At 49.4% G+C, this 16,856-nt stretch overlaps 1 protein-coding gene across 1 annotated transcript in view; it reads left to right on the top strand.

The window, feature by feature from the left end:
• Positions 1-16,856, top strand: part of COG7 (component of oligomeric golgi complex 7) — a 338,508-nt gene that overhangs the window by 88,941 nt on the left and 232,711 nt on the right. The gene's annotated exons all lie outside the window — the stretch shown is intronic.

The raw sequence follows: 16,856 nt of genomic DNA, 5'->3' as shown, positions 1-16,856 counted from the left end.
ACATCAGCATTTTTACAACATTCTGTTTGACTGCTCCCTTAAATCAATCTGAAGATATTAACTTTAATTTTTAACCTCCAATTTCAAATTCCTTCACATTTATTGAACGCTTTATTACATTTTGTTTCTTTATTCATGTACACTTTATTAATCTTGTTTAATTTTCTGAGAGTTGTGGACCCCCCTCAGTAGATGCTGCGGACCACCTTGGGTCCCCGGGTTAAAAACCTCTGCCTTGTATTATCTAACCTGGTAGTCCCTAGAGCAGGCAAGCAGGGTGCTCTTCAGCTGCTGTGCATGGAGACTTCAGACTGGTCTGTGGTGGATCACCTCAATGGCGGTATGCTTATTCCGGGCAGACTGGCATGCGTCCATCCAGGTTACTCCACCATATCTCAGTGTGTTACTTGTACTATCTAAACCAGGAGCCCTTCGAGCAGGCAAGCAGGGGGCTCTTCAGCTGCTGTGCATGGAGACATCAGACTGGTCTGTGGTGGATCACCTCAATGGAGGTATGCTTATTCCGGGCAGACTGGCATGCGTCCATCAAGGTTACTCCACCATATCTCAGTGTGTTCCTTGTACTATCTAAACCAGGAGCCCTTCGAACAGGCAAGCAGGGGGCTCTTCAGCTGCTGTGCATGGAGACATCAGACTGGTCTGTGGTGGATCACCTCAATGGAGGTATGCTTATTCCGGGCAGACTGGCATGCGTCCATCCAGGTTACTCCACCATATCTCAGTGTGTTCCTTGTACTATCTAAACCAGAAGCCCTTCGAGCAGGCAAGCAGGGGTCTCTTCAGCTGCTGTGCATGGAGACATCAGACTGGTCTGTGGTGGATCACCTCAATGGCGGTATGCTTATTCCGGGCAGACTGGCATGCGTCCATCAAGGTTACTCCACCATATCTCAGTGTGTTCCTTGTACTATCTAAACCAGGAGCCCTTCGAACAGGCAAGCAGGGGGCTCTTCAGCTGCTGTGCATGGAGACATCAGACTGGTCTGTGGTGGATCACCTCAATTGAGGTATGCTTATTCCGGGCAGACTGGCATGCGTCCATCCAGGTTACTCCACCATATCTCAGTGTGTTCCTTGTACTATCTAAACCAGAAGCCCTTCGAGCAGGCAAGCAGGGGGCTCTTCAGCTGCTGTGCATGGAGACATCAGACTGGTCTGTGGTGGATCACCACAATGGCGGTATGCTTATTCCAGGCAGACTGGCATGCGTCCATCAAGGTTACTCCACCATATCTCAGTGTGTTCCTTGTACTATCTAAACCAGGAGCCCTTCGAGCAGGCAAGCAGGGGGCTCTTCAGCTGCTGTGCATGGAGACTTCAGACTGGTCTGTGGTGGATCACCTCAATGGCGGTATGCTTATTCCGGGCAGACTGGCATGCGTCCATCCAGGTTACTCCACCATATCTCAATGTGTTCCTTGTACTATCTAAACCAGGAGCCCTTCGAGCAGGCAAGCAGGGGGCTCTTCAGCTGCTGTGCATGGAGACTTCAGACTGGTCTGTGGTGGATCACCTCAATGGCGGTATGCTTATTCCAGGCAGACTGGCATGTGTCCATCCAGGTTACTCCACCATATCTCAATGTGTTCCTTGTACTATCTAAACCAGGAGCCCTTCGAGCAGGCAAGCAGGGGGCTCTTCAGCTGCTGTGCATGGAGACATCAGACTGGTCTGTGGTGGATCACCTCAATGTCGGTATGCTTATTCCGGGCAGACTGGCATGCGTCCATCAAGGTTACTCCACCATATCTCAGTGTGTTCCTTGTACTATCTAAACCAGGAGCCCTTCGAGCAGGCAAGCAGGGGGCTCTTCAGCTGCTGTGCATGGAGACATCAGACTGGTCTGTGGTGGATCACCTCAATGGAGGTATGCTTATTCCGGGCAGACTGGCATGCGTCCATCCAGGTTACTCCACCATATCTCAGTGTGTTCCTTGTACTATCTAAACCAGGAGCCCTTCGAGCAGGCAAGCAGGGGGCTCTTCAGCTGCTGTGCATGGAGACATCAGACTGGTCTGTGGTGGATCACCTCAATGTCGGTATGCTTATTCCGGGCAGACTGGCATGCGTCCATCAAGGTTACTCCACCATATCTCAGTGTGTTCCTTGTACTATCTAAACCAGGAGCCCTTCGAGCAGGCAAGCAGGGGGCTCTTCAGCTGCTGTGCATGGAGACATCAGACTGGTCTGTGGTGGATCACCTCAATGGAGGTATGCTTATTCCGGGCAGACTGGCATGCGTCCATCCAGGTTACTCCACCATATCTCAGTGTGTTCCTTGTACTATCTAAACCAGGAGCCCTTCGAGCAGGCAAGCAGGGGGCTCCTCAGCTGCTGTACATGGAGACATCAGACTGGTCTGTGGTGGATCACCTCTATGGAGGCATTCAAGTGGGCAACAATACCTTGACCCCTTTTCTGAAAATGTAAATGATTCAACATTGTGTGTTCCTGAATTATCAGAAAATGGGGGGCAAGATTCAGTAGAGCTGCTAAAAGGGGGCCCCAAAAAGGCATTGTCCAGGCCCCGAAAACACCTAAGCTGACCCTGCCCTCCAGTGCTAAAGGCCTTTTAGCATCCGTGCTGGCCCTCCATGTCTGAGCACCCTATGCCTGTAGATAAAGGTTCATATCAGACTGCAGGCCTCGCACTTACCCATGGAGAAACCCTGCGCAGTCTCGGCACAGGGGCCTGAGATGCCCCCGAGCTCTCTGTACTGTCCGTACAGTACTGCACAGCACAGCGCTCCCTGGTCCCGCCCTCGGTACGTCTCGGAGCAGTCCGCACCGGTCCCTGCTGGATCAGGCGTGACTTTCACATTTAAGTGTTTTAGTTAATGGTGGCCAATTGTAACTGTTGTGTCATAACTCGCCCTCTTCCTTGTGCCAGTCTGAGTGCGGCAATAAAACCCGCTAAAAAGCCAGGACGCGCTATTCTTAGGCGGCCCCTCCCTTTGTCCCTTCTTGTTTTACGTCTTTCTCACCTCACCGATAATTACAGCCCAGCCCTGGCACTGAAAGCCGCGGCCTCTCCCCTGTGCTGCTGCTGCGATGTCCCCATTCATGTGCACATTGTGTGCGGGGAGCAGGCCTCGCCTCTGCGGCCATGTTCATCCGATCAGATACCTCACTTCCGGGGGCCCGCCCATCCAGCGCGGACCAGAGAGGAGAACAAGGGCCGGAGGTGCCGACATTGTCAGGGCCAGGATGCTGCTGGAGGGGAGAGGTGGCATCCCTGACACTGGCGTCTCAGTGTGAGGGCCAGGATGCTGCTGGAGGGGAGAGGTGGGGCGGCATCCCTGACTGTGGCGTCTCAGTGTGAGGACCAGGATGCTGCTGGAGGGGAGGGGCGGCATCCCTGACTGTGGCGTCTCAGTGTGAGGACCAGGATGCTGCTGGAGGGGAGGGGCGGCATCCCTGACTGTGGCGTCTCAGTGTGAGGACCAGGATGCTGCTGGAGGGGAGGGGCGGCATCCCTGACTGTGGCGTCTCAGTGTGAGGACCAGGATGCTGCTGGAGGGGAGGGGCGGCATCCCTGACTGTGGCGTCTCAGTGTGATCAACCAGCGTCCGGCGGGGGCACGAAATTGGCCCAGGCACCAAAACTAAGGTGCCCCACGTTAGCAAATCAGATAGTTACAAAAAAGTGTCCCACATTTGCAAATTGGTGCCGTTTTGAACTTGTAAGACACGCCGAATAGGTGGCTGGCAAGGTATTGGGGACTGCATGGATGTTTGCCTAATGCAGGCAAAGCTTGTGTTAACATCTGCGCAATGTCCAGTTAGAACGGGCCCAGCAGACTATAAAAGAGCCCACAAATAGCCAACCAACCTTAGCGACACCGACCTTTCAGAGCAGCCCTTCGGGCACTGTCTAGTTCTCAAGGTCAGCCCGACCCTCAGTACAGAATTCCAGACCCTACCTGCTGCTCTCTGTGCCCAAGCTCACTTTAAACGTATTTATTTCTTTTTTATGCAATGTTCTATGCTTTATTCCGGACTATTCCGTAAGGTGTGACGTGTTCCTCTAGGTTTTGGGGCACGTGCGGTTGATGGTTTCCCTTTGTATAGCTCTCTGACGGGTTCGCAGTCTAAAATGCCAACATTAAACACATATTGTCTCGACGTTTTAAATGTAAGTTAAAGGGAGCATTTGACGTCTTCAGATAGTCAGTATGCTCCACTGGTGAGGCCCGGCTCTCTTTGGAGCTCACGGATGAGCCCAGCCACTGGCAGCCCTTTGAACAGGTGCAGCACCGAGCCTGGGACTGCACAGCGCCTGCTGAGAGCAGCATTGGAGCTCACGGATGAGCCCAGCCACTGGCGGCCCTTTGAACAGGTGCAGCACCGAGCCTGGGACTGCACAACGCCTGGTGAGAGCAGCATTGGAGCTCACGGATGAGCCCAGCCACTGGCGGCCCTTTGAACAGGTGCAGCACCGAGCCTGGGACTGCACAACGCCTGGTGAGAGCAGCATTGGAGCTCACGGATGAGCCCAGCCACTGGCGGCCCTTTGAACAGGTGCAGCACCGAGCCTGGGACTGCACAGCGCCTGCTGAGAGCAGCATTGGAGCTCACAGATAATCCCCAGCCACTGGCGGCCCTTTGAACAGGTGCAGCACCGAGCCTGGGACTGCACAGCGCCTGCTGAGAGCAGCATTGGAGCTCACAGATAATCCCCAGCCACTGGCGGCCCTTTGAACAGGTGCAGCACCGAGCCTGGGACTGCACAACGCCTGGTGAGAGCAGCATTGGAGCTCACGGATGAGCCCAGCCACTGGCGGCCCTTTGAACAGGTGCAGCACCGAGCCTGGGACTGCACAACGCCTGGTGAGAGCAGCATTGGAGCTCACGGATGAGCCCAGCCACTGGCGGCCCTTTGAACAGGTGCAGCACCGAGCCTGGGACTGCACAACGCCTGGTGAGAGCAGCATTGGAGCTCACGGATGAGCCCAGCCACTGGCGGCCCTTTGAACAGGTGCAGCACCGAGCCTGGGACTGCACAGCGCCTGCTGAGAGCAGCATTTAGAATCTTTAGGAAGTGGCTGCTACCTGTGCGCCTGGCTACAGCATAGTTACGTGGACTTCCAAATAACAATGACCTACAATTTAACAGCTACTTCTCAAAACATGGAGCACCAAAGAATCAACCCAAACAGCAGGTCTCCAGCGGACAGCAGCAGGACTTTCAGGATGCACACTCGGAACAGCACCTACACAAGAATGGTGTCAGAGCTCGCATATTCACTCATTCATCCTCGTATAGATGCATCTCAGTGACACACGCACCCATTTCAGAAAGCTGCCTGTAGTCCTCATGCCTTATCTGTGTATGTCCTGTGAGGGAGGGGCGCTTGCTTTGTTACTGCCGTACTGTCCCTGTTCTCTGAGGCTTGCGCTGTTGCTGCCCCATTTATCCCTGTTCTGTGACGGGAACATTTTGTGTCCATGCTGTCCTAGCTGTACCTGTCCACTTAAGTCGGGAAGGTTTCCACTTATCTATGAAGAGGGGTGTTTCTGTTGCCCTATCTTATAAAATTACAAAGGATATTTTGAATGCACTTGCATAACATAACGAGGTTAGTCAAGCTTTTGTTGGATTCTGTGCAAACACACTATTTGTGGAGCCCTGACCCAGATATCTGGTTTCAATCACAGCTTCCCAGTTGTCCAAATTGTGTGACCCTAGACAATTAGTTTTCTTCCCTGCGCCTCCTTGATCATCATATTCGAGAGAACCTTGAAATATTTCAGGTCAGGATGTGCACTGTCCAAAAACCTCTCTTGTGCATGGAATAATAGACCATAATGCCGCTTCATCAATAACAGCAATAAAGGCCTTATATAGGTGGCCTTAGACACATTTCATGCCTCTTGGGTCATCCTACCCTTGCTTCCAGTGCTGGGACATTTTTTTCTAAAGTAACTGTGCACTTAACAAAATTTTAATCCTACACTAATACAATTTTCATTAGGGCAGAAGGGGAAATAATGTGATACCCATCCAAGATCAGAACTGCACAATGTCTGATAAGGAAACTTGAGTTCAACTTGGCTTACAAGCTTGACCAAACAATGTAGCCCTAGGCCTAGGCGATTACTTTTCTTCCCTGTGCCTACTTTTCCATGGTCATTGCCTCTTAGAGCACTTTCAAATAATTAACTTGTAGAACAATCTCTCTTGTGTATAGTTTATTAGGCCCTAATCTTTCTCTGCAGTAGAAAGAAACCAGCTGACTTGCCTCTCGAGTCATCAATAAGACTACAGGCAGAAATGGCATGGATCACTATCTCAAATAAAGGCCACTCAGTACAGTTATATATATAATCTAAAGTATGCACTTTTTATGTAACTCGGCTATAAATAAAGTGGCAATCCGCGACACTTGCAGCAGGTTAGGAGGTCCAGGATAAGCTAAGCGCTCTCCTCAGCCTCCACTGCACTGGTTTTCTAGACATGATACAGCACAGGTGGGGCTGCTCAGAATTATGGGACCTGGGCGTCCATGCCTCACTACCACTCCCCTAGTGGTACAGGTAGCGAGGCATGAGTTGCTTTGGTGGCAAACATGTGGTTTACGATCTCAAGGCCTATACACTCCCATTTCCCTCAGCCAGTCACCTGTGAGTGTGTCTTGGCAGCGTGGGCATGGCCCGGTTCATAGCACAGGCTACGATTGCAGTGTCTTACTCTGTGAAACATGCTGCATGTTCTGGCAGCCTCTCAATAGCACATTTCGAGGCCTCTTCAAGAAGTGAGGCCTAAGGAAATTTGCCCCATCTCCTTCCCCACCCTCTTCCTGAGGCTGGTCAGCATGCCACATGAAACAGGGTCCATTTCACACTACAGGATGTGAGATATCGATATTCCTGAAGAATATTCAAGCACAAAAATATTTTGACAGAAAAGAGAAGTAGGGTCTGTTACTCTACCCTGCTGTTTTTAAATTTGTGGTAGGGAGACACTGATAAACAACATTTTATCTCCCCCACATACAATTTTAATACAAGTGCAACAGTAGGGGAGAATATAAATTATCGACATAAGTGACATAAACGCACCCAAACTAGGGAGCCCATAGCTAGGAGACTGTACATACCATGAACAGTAGTACTTGTGAATGCTTACCAGTGCAAGATATGGAATCCACTGATTAAAAGGATTTTTTTTTTTAATGGAGTAATTGACTTTGTAAAATTTTAATACATAGTTGATGACTTCGTAAAATTTGTAAAGCATAGCTCACGTGGCCAATTTTTGGATTTTAGCCAACAGCTCTTTGTATGCTGGGGTTTTGAGCCCATGCTGAAACTGTTAAAAGCAAAACTACAAGACCCGCAATGCATCACCCTTGGTTGAAGAAAACAAAAATAGAAGATGGTATCCCCTGATCTATTGCAATAGTGCAGAGTTGTGAAATGCAAAATAAGTTTGTTGCTGGCTTTCTTGCTTTTTCTTCTAGGCAATGAAGGGTTTCAGGGCCTAGGGGGTGAAAGGGAAGAGATGACTCTCAGATGCAATTGCCAGCATCTCATTGGCTAACATTAACACTACTTAGAAAATCTGCAATGGGCATCATTTACCAGAACAATGCGAGCAACAACAGTTCCACTTGTCTAAAACTCTCAGAAAGGAACAATAATGGCCTGTCACCGCTCTTCCCGGACATGTCCCCAGCTTCGAAGGGGTGGATTTTAGGCGGAGCGCTTACACCACTACTGTGAAGGGCCCTTGCTTGAACAAGTGGAGCACAGGCGGCAGGTGCTGCCACACGAGGACGGCCAGTGTAGTGTCCCCATCCCTGTTTGGATGCACGCAGGGCACAAGTCCTAAAAAAAGAAGTGGGGGGACGCTCCAAGTTAGGTGGTGTCACCGGAAGTGACATCACGGCAGGAAGTGACGTCACGAGATGTAGTCCCCACTAATTAACAAAGGTTAGAAGGCGATGGGGGCAGGTTCAAAGGGCAAATGAGAATCTTTACGTTGGAATTAGTCACCGTATTGACACTCAAAGGAGCGGGGAAATTAAAGATGCGCTTTTTCGGTGCGTATTTATTGCCCACAGTAAATTTGCCGGTCTCCGTCTGAAATGCATAAACACATACTGACCTTTTCTAATATACGGCCACGAGCGCCCGTCTGTCATACTGAACGGCTCCATCAACGTGAAACAACTTAAAGAGCTCTGTTCGCCCTCTCTCGACAATAGAAGGTGGGGTTTGGTGAGTGCTGAGCGCGCGCGCAGGCTCGGGTACCGGCTGCATCTTTTGGGCAGGGGGGACGGCGTCCACCTGGTAAAAACCCGGTAAAATAAGTGGGGGGACGCCGTCCACCCGCGTGGTACCCCGACTCGAGCCCTGGATGCACGTTTTGACCTTGGTTGCTTCAGATCTGGTATCATTGGGGATGAATATAAATATTTTAAGCCTATTCATGTCGAATTCCAAGCTATAGATCGATGATAAATGTTCATAAAATGAATGGAAATGGAGAAACCTTGCATGGTTAGCCCTTACCCTGAATGTCGGGCATGGAGACAGCCTCCTGCGCTTATGCGGACACGCTTTTTCTGGTTCTTACAAAGACGGTCCATTGGGAACCTTGTGAGATGCCATCTGGAGAGGCCTGGGATGTGAACTGATATCTGCAGGTGTGTGGGGGACGCAGTAGGAGGTGCTGCTTAGAGCTCAAACCTTGCACGGAGTCTGGCTGTCTGCGAACCTTTTCGATGCTATTGAATGTCACTTCTGGTCTTCAATACTCCAGTTCCTGCTGGTCTGTATGGGTATTATCCCCAATAAGCCCTCTGCCCAACAGTTCAGCCTTCTTGGTTTCTGCTGTCCATACCTCACCATGGTCGAACCACTAGCGCTGAACCAACAGTGCAATTGTATTTTATGCTGTCTGCTGCAGTTCATTGTGACCCCGTACTGTCTATTCTGGTCCCCGTGCTCCATTCTGGCACCGTGTTTCATGCTGTCTGTCATGCTTCATTCGGGCCCAGTGCTTCATTTTGGCCCCTGTGGTTCATGCTGTGTGTCTTGCTTCATTCTGGTTGCCGTGTTTCATTCTGGCCACTGTGTTTCATGCTGTCTGTCATGTTTCATTCAGGCCCTGTGCTTCATTCTGGCTCACGTGTTTCATGCTGTCTGCCATGCTTAATTTTGTCCCCCATGCTTCATTCAGTCCGTGTTTTATGCTGCCTGCCCTGCTTCATTCTAGCCCTGTGCTTCATTCTGGCCACCATGTTTCGTGCTGTGTGTCTTGCTTCATTCTGGCTGCCGTGCTTCATTCTGGCTGCTGTGCTTCATGCTGACTGCCATGCTTCATTCTGGTCCCCGTGCTTCATTCTGGCCACCGTGTTTCATGCTGTCTGCCATGCTTCATTCTGGCAACGTGTTTCGTGCTGTGTCTTGCTTCATTCTGGCTCACGTGTTTCATGCTGTCTGCCATGCTTCATTCTGGTCCCCATGCTTCATTCTGGCCACAGTGTTTCATGCTGTCTGCTTGCTTCATTCTGGCACCATCCTTCATTATTGCCACTGTGTTCCATGCTGTCTGCCATGCTTCATTCTGGTCCCCGTGCTTCATTCTGGCCACTGTGTTTCATGCTGTCTGCCATGCTTCATTCTGCCCCCCATGCTTCATTCTGGCCACTGTGTTCCATGCTATCATGCTTCATTCTGGCCCCCGTGCTTCATTCTCGCCACTGTGGTCCAATCTGTCTGCCATGCTACATTCTGGTCCCCCTGCTTCATGCTGGCCACCGTGTTTCATGTTGTCTGCCATGCTTCATTCTGGTCCCTGTGCTTCATTCTGGCCACCATATTTCATGCTGTGTGCCCTGCTCGATTCTGGCCCTGTGCTTCATTCTGGCCACCGTGTTTCATGCTATCTGCCATGCTTCATTCTGGCAACCGTGCTTCATTCAGTCCACCGTGTTTTATGCTGTCTGCCCTGCTTCATTCTGGCCCTGTGGTTCGTTCTGGCCACTGTGTTTCATGCTGTGTGTCTTGCTTCATTCTGGCTGCCATGCTTCATTCTGGCCGCCTTGTTTCATGCTGTCTGCCATGCTGCATTATGGTCCCCGTGCTTCATTCTGGCCACCGTGTTCATGCTGTTTGCCATGCTTCATTCTGGTCCCCGTGTTTCATTCTGACCACTGTTTCATGCTGTCTGCCATGCTACATTCTTGTCCCCGTGCTTCATTCCGGCCACCGTGTTTCATGTTGTCTGCCATGCTTCATTCTGGCCCCGTGTTTCATTCTGGCCACTGTGGTCCATGCTGTCTGCCATGCTTTATTCTGGCTGCCGTGCTTCATTCTGGCCACCGCGTTTCGTGTTGTGTGTCTTGCTTTATTCTGGCTGCCGGGTTTCATGCAGTCTACCATGCTTCATTCTGTCCACCATATTTCATGCTGTGTGCCCTGCTTCATTCTGGCCCGTGCTTCATTCTGTCCACCGTGCTTCATGCTGTCTGCCATGCTTCATTCTGTCTACCGTGCTTCATTCAGTCCACTGTGTTTTATGCTGTCCACTCTGCTTCATTCTGGCCTTGTGCTTCATTCTGGCCACCGTGTTTTGTGCTGTCTGCCATGCTACATTCTGGCCACCGTGTTTTGTGCTGTCTGCCATGCTTCGTTTGGGTCCGTTCTTCATTCTGGCCACAGTTTTCCATGCTGTCTGTCATGCTTCATTCTAGATGTCCTGCTTCTTTCTGGCCTCCGTGTTCCATGCTGCCTGTCATGCTTCATTCTGGCCCCCACACTTCACCTATCCGGCTCACTGTGTAGGACTGAAGTGAGCGGAGTGTAGTGCAGGCCATGGTGCTCCCACAGTCCTGTTGTGCTAATGATTTGTGAGTGAGTGAGGTGGATGGAGCCTGACAGGTGATAGTGGCATAATAGTGGGTGTTGTACACGGTGCCAGTGACCGTTCAGGTGCGTTATTGAAATCCAGCAGTAGTAATGGTGCAGTTTAAGTGTCGCTAACGCGGTGGCTGCTACATCTCCGTGCTCCATACTCAGGCCAGTGCCTCTACCCGTCCTGCTGTGGTCTGGTTCTTCCGTGCAACCATATGGGGAAGGCAGGTGGAGGTGTGTGACTCAAGGTAGTGACAATTATAAGACCAAGGTGTCTGACCCCAGGCTGAGCCTTTCATCATCCAATCCAGTGCCCACGCTGGCATCCAGTGGAGCCCCAAAGGTACCCTTAGTTATTCATTAAGGGTACTTGGGCTGATGCCAGCAAAGCCGATTCGAGCTGTGCCCCCCTTTCCTCTGGAGGGCTTCTTACCCTATGAGGTATTGACAACCATCACGGTAGTGGCCATTGATGCTGGTTACTGCCTGATGGCCGTTGAGCCTCGTGGTCGTTGATGCTAATTACTGCCTGAGGCCATTGATGCTCTTTAAAGCCTGGGGCCCTTGAAACGTGTTCATGCCGGGTGTCTTTCAAACCCATAAATGCCTGGGCCATTGAAGGTTGTTACCGGCTGCTGCCTATGGGGTCCGTTGCTTGGGCCCAATGTAATTACTGCTTTGGCTTCTTGACGGTTGTTTCTGATTAGGATCATGATGTTTGTTACTTCCTGGGGCATTTGACTGTCATTTCTGCTTAGGAGCCTTGGATGTTGTTTTTGGCTAAGAGCGTTGAACTTCATACTTCTTGTGACCAGTCGGTGCTTAATTTTAGCCGGTGGAGGCCACCGGCACTTATTTTTACGAGACCAGCACTTTTTTTTATATCTCAGTGCAAAAGTGAGCTAAGGGCGAGGGAGTTTCTGGTAGGGCATGCAAGAGGCTTTGGGTGAATCGCTACACAGCTTTGCTATTCGTGCCTTGGCACTTCATTGCACCAGCCACTCGCTTCTGAGCAGAGCTTTGGGCACCGACCCTCCTTCATGTACAAATTAAGCACTGTGGCCTCTGGTACACGCACTGCACGTGACCATTGCTTCTCATGAATACGCCTCAAAGAAGAAAGTAGACCAGGACATGATGCGAGACACCTTTAGAGATCTCTGGTAATCATCTGTTAGATGTGTAGTTCATTTTCTTTTTTGGTTTCCCTGTGCATCCTGGTACTTCCATTGTTACTGCTCTTAGGATAAACACAGATTTTGTACCTCCATTTATAGAATTAAACAACACATGACATTTCCGCACTGCACTTGTTTTTTTTCTGCTTAGGATAAAGTGCCACTCGAAGCGCCAACAGACACCAAGTAAATATCACACATAGGCAGACCGCGTACATAACTGTCACACCTGCATAATGAAAACGTGGCAGCTCTGTGGTTTGCATGTTAGTGGTAGCCACAGAGGACCTTCCATCCATCACCCGATTGAAGAAGACCAATGTGGCCAAAACCAGTCCTGGGTTGCTTGTGTTGCGGTTCAGAGAGGACCTGGCTTGGCACTTTGGGCTCAACCTTTCCTTTTGGAGCAGGACTAACACTGACTTCCATATGGCTGGATCTAATCCAGACCCGGGCATACGCAGGGGGCATGGCAGGCAAATGAAAGATGGGTTGCAATGCCACCCTGAGCGATTGCCAGCGGTTAGAAGTATTGTAAGCATCCACCCACCACCTTTTGTGTGTTTGATGTACCACCCTAATAGGCCATGGGTATGCCCAAACACGGGCCCCTTGCTCACTGTGCCACTGGAACAACGTTACAGCCAACCGAAGAGCCCCAATCAGGGTAAAGCAGGTCTTGGGTTTCTTGTCTTCCGGTTCAGAGAGGACCTAGTTTGGCAGTATGGGCTGGACTGGTCCTATTGGAGCAGGATCACGGCTGATTTCCAGATGGCTGAGTCTAATCCGAGGTGGCTTGTTGAGCAAACTGAACAATGGGTTGGAATGCTACCCTGGGCATTTGTCAGTGGTTAGTTATTGCAACCAGCCTCCCATCACCTTATTTATGTGTGCTTGGGTGTCAGAGTGCCATTAAAATGTTAACCCAAAAAGGAGAGGAATGTAATAAAATAAAAATAAGGTTCTCTGGACACACCAGTGAGTGATGCGGTTATCTAAATGTCACGAATTCGAATTACTAGTCCTAAACTCGCTAAATTGAGTACGTTACTTTAGGGAGTAATTGTTTACATTGCTTAGAAAGCTCAGAAGTAGAGTGGAAAGCGCTACATTAAAAATCAAGTTATTATCAATCTAATTACGTTTGACTGCTCTCCCACCCTTCCTTCGGTGAGCGCTCTTTCAGTCGCCGGGCAATAGGTGGCGCTGTTGCACTGCTCGACAGACTTCCAAGCCTCGGCGACTGGGATAAGAGTCTGCTCTCGGGAATGTGCTGGTCTGCTCCTTGCTTTCGCTAGCTCTGGTTTCGTCACCTGTGACGTCTCAGTGTCTCCTGTACTGTGTCCTCTATAATAATATCTTGTTTGCTCTGTGAGCTGCCAGCGCAGGTTGGTGATTGCAGCAGCTGCAACTCACCTCTGACACAGAACCAAATGTCCTGTTCCTTTGTGTTCCTATTTTCGGCAGAAAAACCTGATCACTTGACGGTTGTTAAAAAATGAAAATTTCAGGTCCAGTTAGGGACAACCAATGTGTCCCTTCATAGCTCCTCCCTTGAAGATCATTGTGTCGCTGAGGATGCACTTTTCACGGGCTACTGCCCCTAGAAGTGCTGTATCTAGTAATGTTTCCTCCTTCGAGTGCAGGAAGGCTTTCACTAGGTGTAGGGTGTAGCCTGCCTCCCCCGTGAAGCGTAGTCTGTGATTTTTCCCCCTTTAAAGTGCATCGTGTGGATTCCCTTTCTATGAAGTGCAGTGCATCATGCATGGGATTCTATGCCTAGCCGGGGAACCGCCAGTGATTGCTTTTCCATGAAGTTCAGGGTGTGGATTCCTTCCAGTGAAGTGCAGAGTATGAAGTGTTTGGGATGCCCTCTCCTTAAAGTGCACTCTGTGAAATCCTTCCTTTGAAGCATATCGTGACTCTGTCTATGAAGTGCAGCGTGTGGATTCCTTCCAGTGAAGTGCAGTGTGTGAAATGGGTGGAATGCCTTCTCCATAAAGTGTACTCTGTGAAATCCTTCCCCTGAAGTGTAACGTGACTCCCCTTCTATGAATTGCAGTGTGTGGATTCCTTCCCTTGAAGAGCAGTGTGTAGATTTCCTTTCTGTGAAGTGCAGTGTGTGGATTCCTTCCCTTGAAGAGCAGTGTGTAGATTTCCTTTCTGTGAAGTGCAGTGTGGGTTCCTTCCAGTGAAGTGCAGTGTATGAAATGGATGGAATGCCTTCTCCTTAAAGTGTACTGTTTGAAATCCTTCCCCTGAAGTGTAACGTGACTCCCCTTCTATGAATTGCAGCGTGTGGATTCCTTCCGTTGAAAAGCAGCGTGTAGATTTCCTTTCTGTGAAGTGCAGTGTGTGGGTTCCTTCCCTTGAAGAGCAGTGTGTAGATTTCCTTTCTAAGAAGTGCAGTGGTAGATTTCATCCCTTGAAGTGCATTGTGTAGATTTCCTTTCTGTGAAGTGCAGTGTGTGGGTTCCTTCCCTTGAAGAGCAGTGTGTAGATTTCCTTTATGTGAAGTGCAGTGTGTGGGTTCCTTCCCTTGAAGAGCAGTGTGTAGATTTCCTTTCTAAGAAGTGCAGTGGTAGATTTCATCCTTTGAAGTGCATTGTGTAGATTTCCTTTCTGTGAAGTGCAGTGTGTGGGTTCCTTCCCTTGAAGAGCAGTGTGTAGATTTCCTTTCTGTGAAGTGCAGTGTGTGGGTTCCTTCCCTTGAAGAGCAGTGTGTATATTTCCTTTATGTGAAGTGCAGTGTGTGGGTTCCTTCCCTTGAAGAGCAGTGTGTAGCGTTTATTTTTATGAAGTGCAGCGTGTGGGTTCCTTCCCTTGAAGAGCAGTGTGTAGATCTCCTTTCTATGAAGTGCAGCGTGTGGGTTCCTTCCCTTGAAGAGCAGTGTGTAGCTTTCCTTTCTGTGAAGTGCAGTGTGTGGGTTCCTTCCCTTGAAGAGCAGTGTGTAGATTTCCTTTCTAAGAAGTGCAGTGGTAGATTTCATCCCTTGAAGAGCAGTGTGTAGGTTTCCTTACACACCTACACAATGGTGTGTAGGTGTGTGGGTTAATTCCCTTGAAGAGCAGTGTGTAGATTTTCTTTCTGTGAAGTGCAGTGTGTGGGTTCTTTTCCTTGAAGAGCAGTGTGCAGATTTACTTTCTATGAAGTGCAGTGTGGGTTCCTTCCCCTTAAGAGCAGTGTGTAGATTTCCTTTCTACGAAGTGCGGTGTGTGGGTTCCTCCCCCTTAACTGCAGTGTGTAGATTTCCTTTATTTGAGGTGCAGTGGAAGGTATTCCTTCCCTCGAAGTGCAAAGTGTTGGATTCTTACCCTAGTAGTGGAACCTGCAGGTATTCCTTATCCATAAAGTACAGCGTAGGGGTCCTGCACCTTGCAGTATGCTGTTTTCTTACTCTCTAAATGCAGTGTCTGGATTTCTACCCCTTGGAGTGCAGTGAATGCTTCCATTGAAGTGTAGTGTACGGATTTCTCTTTCAAGAAGTGCAGTGTGTGGGTGCTTTCCCTTGCTGTGCATTGTGTACATTCCTTCCCCTTACAGTTCAGCGAATTCCTTTCTTTGAAGAGTAATGTGTGGTTTTGCATAAAGTGGAGCATACAGGTTCCTTACTCTTGCAGTATAGTGATTTTCTTCCACTTTAAGTGCAGTGTGCAGATTTCATCCCCATGAAGTGCAGTGATTTCCTTCCCTTGATGTGTAGCAAGTGGGATTTTTTTCCCCTAGGGTGGAGAATTCACTGATTTCTTTTCTGTGAAGTGCAGTGTGTGCATTCCATTTCTATGAAGTGCAGTGTGTGCATTCCATTTCTATGAAGTGCAGTGTGTGCATTCCATTTCTATGAAGTGCAGTGTGTGCATTCCATTTCTATGAAGTGCAGTGTGTGCATTCCATTTCTATGAAGTGCAGTGTGTGCATTCCATTTCTATGAAGGGCAGTGTGTGCATTCCATTTCTATGAAGGGCAGTGTGTGCATTCCATTTCTATGAAGTGCAGTGTGTGCATTCCATTTCTATGAAGGGCAGTGTGTGCATTCCATTTCTATGAAGTGCAGTGTGTGCATTCCATTTCTATGAAGTGCAGTGTGTGCATTCAATTTCTATGAAGTGCAGTGTGTGCATTCACTTTCTATGAAGGGCAGTGTGTGCATTCCATTTCTATGAAGGGCAGTGTGTGCATTCCATTTCTATGAAGGGCAGTGTGTGCATTCCATTTCTATGAAGTGCAGTGTGTGCATTCCATTTCTATGAAGTGCAGTGTGTGCATTCATTTCTGGGAAGTGCAGTATGTGGATGCCTTCTATTGAAGTGCAGCTTGTGGGAATATTACCTAGAGGTGGAGTCGTTGTCCATTGAGCGCACTGCGTGGGTTCTTTCCCCTTGTAGTGCAGTGCCTAGAAGTCCTTTTATCTGAAGTGTCTGTGTGTTTAATCTCTCACTGGAAACCACAGTGGCTCCAGAAGTCTGGAGGAAGCTGAATGTCTGCCCAATACACCCCATCAGATTGAAGCTTGTGTGTTTGGGGTGGAGGCGTTGCCACAGAGGGGCAAATATGATCCGCAAAGACTTCATTTAGTAAAGCCTAGACTTGTAAACAAGTCGTGCGGCCTGCGGATGGCCAGTCGACTGGTAAACTGAGTTACCAAGCGGCCGAGCAATATATTCCAGAGTCGGAGTTAAACCAGATTTCCGTTCACTCACTGTGGCTGTCTAATGTAGTTGTGTTTTTGTACGTATCACGCATGCTTTAAATTATTTTTCAGTGATCTTGAGAGAGACGCAACAAGATTACTTG

Source organism: Triturus cristatus, chromosome 10 (genome assembly GCF_964204655.1).
Source record: "Triturus cristatus chromosome 10, aTriCri1.1, whole genome shotgun sequence".
NCBI lineage: Eukaryota > Metazoa > Chordata > Amphibia > Caudata > Salamandridae > Triturus > Triturus cristatus.
Note: the sequence above shows the minus strand (reverse complement) of the source record. Positions and strands in the feature narration are given on the sequence as shown.